A 14,097-nucleotide genomic window follows, 5' to 3' on the forward strand; every position below is an offset into this window, starting at 1 on the left:
TTAAAACTTACCTTATTTAATATTCATTAATTAATATTAAATAAAATAAATTTTGTCTATTTTTTTTTATCTCTAATATTACCGATATAACATGAATTTTATGTTTTTTCTCGTTGCAGGGTACATTGAGCATGTTAGTTGTGCATGGAAGAACTACGCTTGTTGAATTGGATGTTGGTCTGTGGTAATAATATAATAAATACAGATAGAATAAAGAAGACCAGTGGTTATCTTTAATAGTTACCCCCTGTTGGTTGTTAGTGTCTTATGTGTTCTCCTCGCTAGGGAGAACTTTAATCTTTACTATGATTGTGATTTGTATTTTCGTCAACCTTATAATAAAATATTAATGTGTTTCAGTTCAAGTGTTGATTGTCCCTTGTGACATTATTGGATTTCTTAAGCTTCGGTCTCTATATATATATTTGACAATTATATAGTGTTGTTATATTCATAAAATGGTGGCTCCTGAGGTGGGTGTGCTTTAACTGTTTTAGTTTGTGTGGCGGCTATGCCACAACAAGCAAATTAATTGGAGATGGACACATTGACTTATATTTGAATTTAACTTTAGTGGTTCATCCTATTTTACTCTTTTATACCTAAAAACAGACCTAAAAATTTAATAGTAGAGACAAAATATATATGAACATCATAATAAATTTTTGTTTTGTTTTTTACTATAATTTTTTTGGTGATTGAATAAATTTTTGGTTTAATTGTTTTATTAGTTTCTATAATTCACTAATTTTTTAATTAGATTTTAATTGTTCTATTGGTTTTTATAATTTACTAATTTTTTAATTAAATTTTTATATTTTAAAAATTTATAATTAAATCATTATGTCCTTATATAGTAATTTAAATAATAACATATGTATATTTTAGGATTTTTTTTAAATTTGATATTTTAAAAATATTGAATAATTCTTTATTCATAGCTAAAAAAAATATTTCATCTAATACACTTGTTACGATAAAATTAAAACTAATCTTAAAAAAATATTAAAATATTCTTTTAAGTCTTAATTAATTTTTTTTTTGTAAAAACAATAATTTTATTTATATTTGAGAATTGATTATTAGAATATATATCTAAAATAAAGTCCTCAAATTAACTATTAAATATTAAAAATTAAATAAAAAATAATTTTAATAGGATCAAATTTAATAATTTAATAATAAATAATTATTATTGTTGTATATTGCTCAAGAAATTTCTAAACAAGTAAATTCGTTCATGATTATACCTGCATTAACAAGGAGTTTTAACTCTTTTTTACAACGGTAAAAACTATTTTTTTCACCACTTTTCTTACATCCAAAATAAATAACAAATCTTAGCCAAACTATATCTAACTCCATAAATATATGTATTAAAAATATTTCTCAATCCAAACCCAAGTTATAAGATAGTAAAAATGTAAAATACATTGAGAAATTCTCCACATACAAGCATTTTTTTATACAAGTCTTTACAAGTGTAGCTTCTTCTTCTTCTTGCGCACGTTCTTCTTCCTTTTCCTTTTCTTTTTCTTCTTCTTTTTTTTCGTTTCTTGCCTTCTCTTTCTCCTTCTTCAACCGTTACTGCACGTTTTAACTGCACATTTTTCTTCTTCTTGCTGCACGTTCTTCTTCTCTTTCGTTTCTTGCCTTCTCTTTCTCTTTCTTCATTTACGTGCTTTTCTCTCTGTTTTATTTCTTCGTTATTCTCGATTTCCATTATTTTTTGACATCAAGCTCTGAAATCGTTTTTGAAGAAGAAGAAGCACCAGAAGATGAGGAGGAGAAAGAGAAAGAGTTATGAATTATGCATAAAGTGTACTTCAAAGAATTTTGGATGTATTTCTTAAATCCTTTGGGTGTAATTTTTGTAACCCTTTGGGTGTATTTCTATAATCGTTTGGTGTATTTCTGAAGTTCCATTATCTTCAAATTTGGCAAGAAACTCGTTTTCATGAAAGAAAAAAAAAGAAGAGTCGTTTATAATGCATGGTGAGTAGTGCGCTTTGCAAATAGAAAATGGTTAAATAGCGTGCGTTTATTTACTCTTAAATATGAGAGTGTAATGCGTGTTTTTTGTTGGACTTGTACCAACTTGTAAAGTTTATAAAGCAAAAAGACTTGTATGTATAACAGACCTTAAATACATTACATCATTAAACGTCAAGGTTATAAAAACCGGAGTAGTAGAATTAGTGTATAATTTCAACCAAAATTTAATTAGAATTGAATTAAATATAATAAAATAATATATTTATACAATTTATTGCTTTACACCGATTTATCGCTAAAAATGGTTAAAAAATTAATTCTTTTGTAATTTATTATTTTACTAAAAAATTGATTTTTATTTATTATTTTAAATTATTAATCGTTCAAAAATCATTCTGATTCAATCATTAACTAATTTTTTTTTATCAAGTTTTTTAGTTTTTGACCAATTCATTACTAAAAGCAATTTTTAGCTTAAACCGAATGATCTCGCAATCGGTTCTTAATTAATCAGGTGAGATTAGTTGGTTTGGTACCATTCTCAATTCTCATAACCATGTTAAAAGCACGCACCAATAGAAAACCGAGTAAAGCCTTTAATTTCAAAAAAGCTTCATCTTCAACATCAAGTTTTTTTTTTAATTTATTTAAATAAATGCATAGCTCCCCTTCATCCACTATTATCCAAACTTTTAGCGCCAAATTGGTCTATCATATTACAATCTCTCAAAAATAGAACATATAAGAAATAATAAATTCTTCTATGAATTTTACCAAAATAATACCCTGTTGTCCTTCGCTAAAATACAATATCCATTGTCGTCAACCGCTTCCATAAAATCCCCAAACCTGAACAAAAACTCTCCATAAAAATATCACTGAAACACCATGCTATTACTTCAACTGCTTGCATAAAAAATGCAAGCTAGCTAACTAAGTCACATAAACTCTGCACCAAACTGACACCGGAGCACAGTGCCCTGTCAGTGTATGAGGAGGAAGGAGCTCTATCCATTCTGCTTCATATTCCCCGAAATGAATTTTAATTTTGTTTCAGTTGTCAAAAATAATATCCGATTCATATTTTTTTATAATAAAATTACATTGATATTTTTTGCTGATACTAGAATTCATATCGACAGGGAGTTAATTTTTGTTTGGTAACCTCAGTTAATTTTTTTATTTATCTTAAAATTTAAACTTTAAATCGTAAATACTTAATTTTAAATTATAAATTCTAAACTTTAATTTTCTAAAAAATAAAAAATTTTTAAATTAAAAGAAAAGAATTAGCTAATAATAGATTCCTATATTTTTTGTTTTGATAATTACAAATTAATAAGATTATTTATACAACAAACAGTTCCTGGCATTGTATAGAAACTATAAAGCATGGACATTTTACTTAGTTAATGTATTCGCGTGTCAGATACATTTCGGATACGACACTTATTGATATTTGTTCGATATACGTATTTGTTATATTCAACCGTGTCTTAATAAAAAAATAATTTTTTTTTGTTGGATACACCAAAATACTATTATGTATTAGTGTATTCAATCTTATTTTTAACATCTATTCTTAAAATAAATTTAAAAATAGTATATATTATTATTTATTAAAATAAAAAATATTTTAAATATTTTATAAAATTAAAATAAGACATTAAAAATAATTAAAAATTAATTTATGTTTTAATATCAATAAAATATCAAAATATCATTATAATTTTTCTAAAAAATATTTTATATTTTATATGTATACGTATCCATGTGTATGTTTTATAAGATTTTAAAATTTATGTATCGACGTGTCCTATGTCATATCGTATTCTGTATCCGTGTCAGTGTCCGTACATTATAGTATAAAAATATTTATTAATATGCAGATAGAAAACTCGTTTTTTCTAGACACATTAATTGACCATATATAATATTTAAAATAATTATTCATAAAACGTGAATTCCTACCTATAGTCGTTAAGTGTCACATGTATAAACGGAACAAATTAATTCTCAAAGATAAAGTGTAAAATAATCTTTGAAAATTTTAAAAAATCTTAAAATAGTACTCAAAAAATAAAAAAATTTTAAAACAGTCTCTTTGAATATTTTTAATTTTTTTTTAAAAATTAACATCTTATAATATTTTATTAATAAATAACAAAATATAAATTAAAAGATCATTTCATTCATTACTACTAAAATGTCATAAGAAATAATATTGTTTAATATTAACCTATGATACCTATATCTAAATAATGTAGAAACCATAATAATAATAACTAAATATTTGTTTGAGTCTATTATTTTGATAAAAAAAGATCTTTTTTATTTTTATTTTTTAGCGTGTTTGGTAAATTTTTAGTAGTAAAAGTAAAAGCACTAGAAAAATAAAAAAATTCTTTTTTGAGAAGCTGTAATTTACTTCTTTGTTTTAAAAGATCTTTTTTTCTTAAAAAAATATATTTTTCATGTAATAAACAAAAAAGTACTTTTATATTGTTATACCCAAACATAATTGATAGATAAAAAGATCTTTTTGCATGAGATACTCAAACATAAAATTATTTTTACTTCTCTATAAGATCTTTTAAAATAAGATAACTTAAAAAAGATTTTTTTAAAAGTTTACCCAATCAAACCCTAAATCTAAGAAGTCATTGCATTATAAAGATCATTTTTTATATTATTTTGTACTTCATCCTAAAAATTAATTTTTTTAGATTGCATATATGCATACTTAACAGTCACATATGCATGTTAATTTTGTATATAATCAGTTACCATTAGCGATTAATAAAAAATTTATATTATTTAATAAAAATAAATATTAAAAATTATTTTGTGTATTTCAAAATTTAAGAGGATAAAGAGCCAAATTTTAAAAAATAGAAAACTAATTTGGTAATTACTCGAACAATAATAAAAAAGTTGGACTATCAATTCTTACATTATTAAAGTCGAATCTATAGTGCAAATGTAACTATGAAGATTCTTTAGATTTTAAATTTTAGATAAAATAATAAATAAATTTTTAATATTTTTAAGAATAAAAAATAAATAAGTTTTATTACTAAATTTAATTATAAATAAATTTTTTATTTTTGTAATTAAATTTGACTAGAATTTATTTGTCTTTGGAACAAAAGATTTAAGGATGTATTTGTTATTTGTTTTTAATTTTAATACCAACAAGGTCCCAAAACCGAGAAAAAAACGTGTCAATAGTTACCTTCGTCTTTTCATTAGAGGATAGAGGAGGGTTTCAATTTTTTTCTTGTCATGTGAGTATAGTGGAGCATATTTACTTATTTAGTAAAATAATTACCTCTTCAGAGAATTCTATAGTAAAATAATTAGTCACCTACAATCTACGATGACTACTTTACTTTTGAAAAATGAATGTGGTAAAAATCAAGTGTATTATTTTAAAAGTGTATTACATATATTTTATATCTGAGTATTATTATTATTGTTTAATCAGCCAGAAGTTTTCATACTTATTCTAGCTAATATTCTTATTATCTTTCTCCTGTTTTTTTCATATGCAAGTCATTTTCATTTTCTCATAATTATTAGTAGAACCCACACTTGAAGTTAAAACATTATGCAAAAGTGAAAATTATTGCAAATTAAAACATAAAACCAAACACAATTCGCAAAGAAATCATTTTGCACTAAGTGGAAAAAAGAAAACAAATTCTTAAAAAAAATCATTAATATTGATTAAGGAAGTTTTTGTTTTTAATTATTTTATTTTATTTTTTAAAATCAATTAGTTTAATTGATTTAATTATTTAATTAGTTTGCTTCTATTAGATCTTAAAAGATCTATCTCAGAATATAGAATAGTAAATTTTTTATGAACAAAAAAAAGCAACTATGAATAAGAAAGAACAAAAGAGAGATGAGGATTTCTTATCTAGACTCACAAGAAAAATTGTGTATTACAGTTCTATATTTTTTTCACATTCTATATCTTTTTCACACACCTATATATATATATCATTAACCTGTAGTGTTATAAATATTCCCAATATCTCCTCTTAAATTGAGGGGATCATCAAACACCTCCAATTTGTCTTGATAGTTAATAAAAAATACAACAGACATGAGGTTGGTCAGGATATTCGCTATCTGATTTTGAAAAAAAATATGAATCACATATAGCTGCTTAGCATTCACCAAATTCCTTATAAAATTTAAATCTAGTTCTAGATGTTTACATCTACTATATAGAGCCGAATTGGCTGACAGTAAATAAGTGCTTTGATTGTCATGGCATATGGTAAGAGCTATTGGCTAAGATATATTGTGCTGTCTCAAAAGTTTTTAGATGAACATAATCTTTGCTTGTATTGCCTTAATTAACCGCTCGATATTCTGCCTCTGTGTTGCTTCAACTCACCTTGGTTTGCTTTACGCTCCTCTAGGAGATTAGATTATAACTGAAGTAAACACAGTATCCAGTAATTAGCTTATAATAATCCAAATCTCCACCCCAATCGGCATCTGCAAATATAATGATACGAAAGTCAATAGATTTTGAAAACAAAATACCATAGTTTATTGTACCTTTGACGTATCTAAGTATATGCTTAACACTTTTTTAATATTGTATCTTTGGACTATGTATAAATTGAGACACCTGATTAACTGAAAATGAAATGTCAGGTCGGGTCATAATCAAATATTGTAGTGTACCAACAATTGCTCGATATTCTCTCGGATTGTGATACGCTTCAAAATCATTGGTTGACAATTTGATGCTTGTCATCATCGGAGTTGGTAACGGGTATGAATGTTCTATTTCTGACCTTTTCAAAAATTTCGTGGCATATTTATTAGACTGAGTAACCAGTAGTTGTCCTTTGGGTAAATAGTTAACTTCCAAGCCTAGAAAATAACTAAATCTTCCCAAATCCTTCAGAGGAAAAACTGCATTGACTTCACAAATTAGTAGAGAGATTTTATTTGAATTGTTACCCGTGTCAATAATATCATCGACGTAAACAAAGAGATATATCGTATCGAGGAGCTTATTTTAAATCATAAATAGCTCCGTTCAAATCACAAACAAATGAAGGGTTAGTAGCCATATAGCCCTCAGGTTGAACCATAAAAACATGTTCATCTAATTTACCATTTAAAAAGGTATTGCCAAAGTCAAATTGGCTAATATCCCAACCTAAAGACACTGCTAAAGTTAACATAATCTTGACTATTGTTGGTCTAATAACGGGACTAAATATCTTATCATAATCTATTCCTTTATTTTGGTGGAATCCCTTAGCTACTAACCTAGTTTTGTATCTAAGAATTCTGCTGTGAGGGTCCCTTTTAATTGTAAAGACCCATTTATTGCCTAAGACATTAACATTTGGTGGAGCCTTTCTTAAATCCCAGGTTCTACATTTTAGAAGGGCTTTGAATTGTAAATCCATAGCAGCCTTCCAATGTGGTGACTATAAGGTCTGTTTAGCATTTTTGAAAATATTATTAGTAAGATTAATAACAATGGTTGCAGAGGCAATTAAGACAGTAGAAGAGCTCTTTTTAGCTTTAGATCTAGTTATCATTTGATGAGTGTTCTGGAGTGAAAGAAGAGGTGAAGTAGGGGGTAATTGAATCTTAATACCCCCTATCAGAATTATAAAACCTGGTGATGCCTGAGAGCTCTTGTCTGCTGATTTTGATGAATTGATTGAGTAATCAGAACTACTGTCTGGAGACTCAGTATGAGTTGAACCTTCTAAAATGTGAAAAGGAGCAAAGGAGGGAAGGGGCGCTTCTAATGTAGTCATTGTATCAATATTTGTTGGACCAGGAGTTGAAGCCTGTGATAAATGAGAGTTGGATGGAACAGAGGTATAGGGAAGTTGAAATATCGTAGCTGCAGTCTGGGATCTAGTTAGTGTATGATGAGTATCTATAGAATGATCAGCTAAAAACATTTTTGAGTATGAAAACAACCTTTCATCAAATTTAACATGTCTGGCCATCTACATTTTTGCATTTCTTGCCAAGCATTTATTGCCTTTGAACTCCAAATCATATCTAAGAAAGAATCAAAGTTCAGATTTATATTCAAACTTGGCCTTATTATAAGGTCGTAAAAATGGATAACAAGCACATCCAAAGATCTTAAAAAAAGTATAATCTACTTATGTTGAAATAACACTTCATAAGGACTTATATTTCCCAAGCTTATAGTTGAGAGTCTATTGATAATGTAAACTAAACTTGCAAAAACATTCTCCCAAAATTGCATTGCGAGAGAGGCTGTTACCAATAGAGAAAGCCCCATCTCAGTGATATGATTGTGCTTTCTCTCAGTCGTACTTTGTTGATGGTGAGTGTAAGGGTAGGATTTGTGATGAACTATTCCTTCTGCAACTGGAAAAGTGTTAAAAGAATTTGAAAGAAACTCAGCCCCCATATAAGTTTGGATGGATTTCAGCTTGCAACAAAGTTGTTTTTCCATAACCAATTTATAATGTTGAAGGGTAGTAAGTGCTTGAGATTTGTTGCTTAGCATAAAAATACTAGTAAATTTAGAATGAGCATCAACAAAACAAATGTAATACTTATAGCCATTTCTAGATGCAACAAGGGCAAGACCCCAAATATCTGCAAATATTAGCTCAAGTGGTGATTTGTATGTAGTTTCCGTACTAGAGAAATGTAAACGATGCATTTTGGCAAAAGAGTAGGTTTCACACACATTATCAAGGTGAGGATTAGAAGGCATAGGCAAGGAGCAATGTGTAAGAATAGTTGTAACAATTTTTATTATATAGTGACCTAAACAATTCAATGTTTGATACTGAACAATAATTGAAAGCAGAAGCACTACAAGTAGATGCAGTATTACTATTTAAACTGTTAGGAGAAGTATGAAACTGATTACTTTGATTATTCACTAAACTAGGTTGATGTTTAGGAGAAGTTGTTGGACAACATAGAACAATACATGAAGAAGAAATAGACTTTGACACAGAAAGATGATTAAAAGTATAGATGCCATCTCTAGCTATGCCTTGGAGAAGATGCTTCTGAATAACCTAATCATGAATTACAATAAAGTTAGGCCAGAATTCAAAGAAAACACGATTATCAGAGGCAAATTTGGATACACTCATAAGACTGTGTATGATTTCAGGAACAAGTAAGAGATTAGTAAGTCTAAATGCAATCTTTTTATATGGATCATGAAGAATTAAAGATCCTTTATCAATTATACTGATACCTGTACCATTGCTTACAAATAATTGCTCAAAATATGCCTAGCTTGAGGATGATGTTATCAGATTTGAAGCATCATTAATGATATGATGGCTTGTCCCAGAATTTTGCAGCCATGCAACCTCATTAATTGAAGAAGGTGTAAATATGTAGGCTCGGGGTTGATGGAAGGAGAATGATGGTAGTGGAAGTTGAGAAGTTGCATAAGGGATTTGAAGCTGTGAAATATTGTTACTGGATGATGGAGTGAAAGATGAATCGCAGCATTGAGGGCAATTGTTGGTGAAAACCAAATTGGCCTCCATCTCTTGAGTTGCGACCACACTACAAGAAAACCGTTGAGTACTGTTGGAATTACTATCGAAAAAATGAATAAAATCCGATGGTAAGTTGATTATCGGCGGATTTACCATCGGAAGGAATCCGACGGTATAAACCTCACCGGTAACCAGTTACTGTCAGAGCTTTTGTCCGACAGTAATTACTGTCGGATTCTGCGACAGTAATTACTGTTGAATTCTGCGACAGATTACCTGCTCTAAAAATTATTTGGTTATCGGTAGATTTTTTCGACGGTAACATTGGCACCACAATATTCTGTTTCTCGCACTATTACCATCGAATTATGCCCTCGGTATATCTCGACGTTAATGTCAATTTTTTTAAAAAAATATTATGTCGCAATTTTTTTAATTTTCTTCCGTTTTTATTTCAATTTTTTTCACACAATTAATGGTCAAATTATAAATAATAGAAACCAATTATATAATATTAAGTATCAAATATTCAAATAAATTAAAAGTTAAATATATCAAATACAATGAAACAATAAAATAAAGCCCTAATCACTAAAGATCCTAGTAGTCATCATCGTCATTCCCAAGGTCCTGCTGAGGCGGCGAAAAAGGTGGTGATGTTTGTGTCCCACTAGCAGCGTTGCTACCATCGGTGCGCATCTAAGCCTGGTACACCATCATCTGCTGCTTCATCTGCTAATGTCACTCTAGCTGCTCCCTTCACTCTAGCTTGAGGTCATCCATGTTTGTCACGCATGTGAGGATCTCTTGATACCTCTCCCAAGTCTTGGTAAGCTTCTAATCTTGTTCGTGAAGGCTTCAGGTGAGCTCTGGCACCTACAGCCTCAAATCAATGCCTTCTTCGAGATCGACGGCTCGATTGGTGGTAGAGGTGGACAATGGCCCCAATGAGGAGGTGCGAAGGCTGCTGGCAAAGAATGATCCCAACCCGTATACATGGTTCTTATACCTCGCTGAGGCAGTCTCGCCCCAAACCGCATCGGGATCGACGACTGAAGTAGCAGAGCCACTGCCATCCTCCCCACTTTGCTAAGATTGCTGAGTTGAGGCCTTCAGTCTCTACATGTAGGACTTCTGTGTAACACATGTTATTATGATTTGGACGACAACTGTACAGTTAATTGAAAATTTTATATCACAAAATCAGATATTTACTCACATAGTGATCTGCAGACCGCTGATTAGCAAATCTCTCTTTGTTCTCCTTCAAAGTGTGGGTGTACTTGAAGGCCTCTACCAATGTCACATCGCAATTCAACGACTTCGACTATACATGCTTCATTGAAATAATATGTTAAGATTCCTACTAATGATATGTCAAATAATTTAATTAAGTTAATAACAAAATTAGAGAAGCTACATACCAGCCTGACCCTGGTCTTTATGAAGGTCACTGAACCGTAGGTATACTTGGACGACCTGGTCAATCCCCTGTTAGCTCTGTTTTTGTGAGACGCCGATGCCTGAACCCTTCATCGATCTCCCAGTGAACGTACAGAGCCTTCTTGATTTCCGGGCAAAGCCAAGAAGTGAGGTGGTCGCGCCTCTCACGTACATCCTCCAGCATCTATTATAGCCGCCTACTCATTCGATGGTCGTATATCTTTCTGATGAGGGCATCGTGCTCCTTACCCCATATAAAGTTTAGCTGCACAAAGAAACTTTAAAATTAGTTAATCAAAATATATCGTATTAAATAAAATAGAAGATATAAACTAGCTAATAAGGTTTGACTATATTAAATTTTTACCGCACACTTCTGAAACCATCGCTCTCTGCTCTCAGAGGGAATCTTCTTGTAGCTCGGCCATAGATGGTCGTACATTAGGTTGATGACGTTGGTCATCTCCTGAGTACGTGCATTGTTGTCTGGAGCAAACCTATCAACAATTAACAAACAAACTGATATGGCAATATAAATTAAAACTTCAGAAGCAAATAACCATAATATATAGAGATTTTTTTAGAAATTTTGGCAGAGTTTCATCTATAATTGGAATGTGCCACAAACTCTATCCATAAACAATTTACTTAAATAGTACCAATTGTCAACAATCAATGAACAACAGTCAATAATAAAAAAACAACATCCATAAATCTATTAAATTCACTAAACTAGATCAATAATCAAGAATCAATAATTAGGATATATCAAACAATTTCAGCAAATCAAACCTACAACCCCTAAATCCACTAAAACAAGAATCAATAATCAGGATATATCAAACACTTTCAGCAGTTCAAACCTAAAACCCTAAATCCACTAAAACTAGAATCAATAATCAGGATATATCAAACATTTTCAGCATATAAAAGACTTAAAGTTGTGCTTATACCGTTTCACCGTCATTCTAAATCATCAACTGTACGATGGGAGGTGGTGGAGGGGGATTAGCTAGCTGGCTTTCATGAGAAGATTCTGGCGCTGCGGTGTTCGTTGCTGGAGGCAGCGTTGCCAAGATAGTGGGCTGCTGAGCGGATGGAGACAACATTGTCACCATAAACGCAGGGACGTAGTTGGTGTTAGGCACCATGATGAATGGCTATTCCGATGCACCCGCAAGCTGTGGCGTCACCAGGATAGTCGGATTAAAGGGAGAGCATCCAGAATTTCTAGAGGTACCGGTAGAAACTCTCTGTCTACTACAACCACGACCATGACCACTAGGCTGATCCACAATACCTCTACCTGTCGAACAATACCTCTACCTGTCGACATATCTGCAATAAAGAGCATACTAATTAAAAATATGCTAAACATGTTCACAACATCATTCAAAATGCTTAATCAAAATAAACTACGTTAAACTTAGTAATGCATTATCCGTTGAAATCAAATAAAACAAAAGAAGTAAGTGCATATTCCAACTCCACAAACATTTAGCAATATATATTACTACATATCTAATTTTGTTCGTATGCAAATAAAAAGTTATCCATAAGTCATTTAAAATAATCTCATATTTGATTTTTTTTTAATTTACTATCATTTTCATTCTTAAACATATTGAAAGTTAACATGACTTATAATCGGAGTCTTTAATCAACTTGTGGACTATTGACTCATGCAAATAATAATAATAATAATAATAATAATAATAATAATAATAATAATAATAATAATAATAATAATATACATTATAACGAATAATATAATATAATTAATTGTACTGATTATGCATAAAATAAAGAACTACTAGAATCATAGAAAATTAATTATTTAATTACACAGATAAAATTAGTTTAACCAAAAATTGACCCGTATAAAAGAAAATTTAACTAACTTCACAAACATTTAACAATATGCCTATTTAAACAGAATAACTTGAACTATGTAAAATATCACATCATTACAGCATTAGAACTCACAAAAGTCTAATAATCTAATTTAATCTTATCTTAACCATGTAAATTTACTAAAAAAATCATTTCTAACTAAATTATTATACTAATTAACAACTAAAACCTAAGTTAATCCTAAATTTAACGAAAACAAAAAAGAATTTTATATACCAGAGAATGCAGACACAGAGGTGGACCGGAGAATGTTAGTGGTAGTCGGCGTTGTTGGTGGCGGCTGGCAGAACTGGATAGCGGTGAGAGGGAGTGGGGCTACCAGAGAGGATGTGGGGGTGGGGTTGACACACGGCGAGGCTAGCAGCGGAGACAGAAAGGGTTAGAGAGAGTGGAAAAAGAGAGAGGAAAGAGAGAGAAATAGAAGAAAGGGTAGAGAAAGAGAGATAGAGACGGATTCGAAATGAAGGAGGAAAGCGTTCGCGCTTCGCATTTAGGACAAAATTACCGTTGGATTTACCGTCGAAGAAATCTGACGGTAAACCATTGCGAGTTACCAAAATACAACATTTTCACTAAATAGGTTTACCGATGGATTTATCCGACGGTAAATCTGATACTAACTTACACGCCTATTTCTTTTATTTTTCTCCAATTATTATTGGCGAATTTACTATCAGAAACGTAAATTTGCCAGTAATAATTTAACTTGATGAATTTGACGCTTTTACTGCTGCTAAATTCGTCGCTACTCTGCGACACTAAATTCGATGATACTCATCGGCATTTTGTTTGTAGTGCCACCTCTTCCACGTCACCCAAAGACGCCTCTATTATCATTGAAAGTCCTAGAAGATTGAGCAAAATTTGCCATATGCATACCTGTATTAGGTTTTTTGAAGCAATCTAACATGACGTCAGATGCAAGAAGATAATTTTTAGCCTCGACAACATGATAGGACCCCAATTTTGACATCACAAGATAATTTTTAGCCTCGACAACATGATAGGACCCCAATTTTGACATCACAGTGCCTATATACATGGAATACTCTTCCAAAAAGCCATCCAAAATAGCTTGAATGTGATCATCTTCCAATACGACATAACCAATAGCAAAGAGAAAGTCAATAATCTTACGAATCTGAGCCAAATACTCTGATGCAGAGACACCTTTTTTGATTGACTTCAATTGGGAATTTAGGGTTTGAACTCGTGCATTTGATGCTGCAGTTAAATAAGT

This window comes from Arachis duranensis, chromosome 4, assembly GCF_000817695.3.
Source record: "Arachis duranensis cultivar V14167 chromosome 4, aradu.V14167.gnm2.J7QH, whole genome shotgun sequence".
NCBI lineage: Eukaryota > Viridiplantae > Streptophyta > Magnoliopsida > Fabales > Fabaceae > Arachis > Arachis duranensis.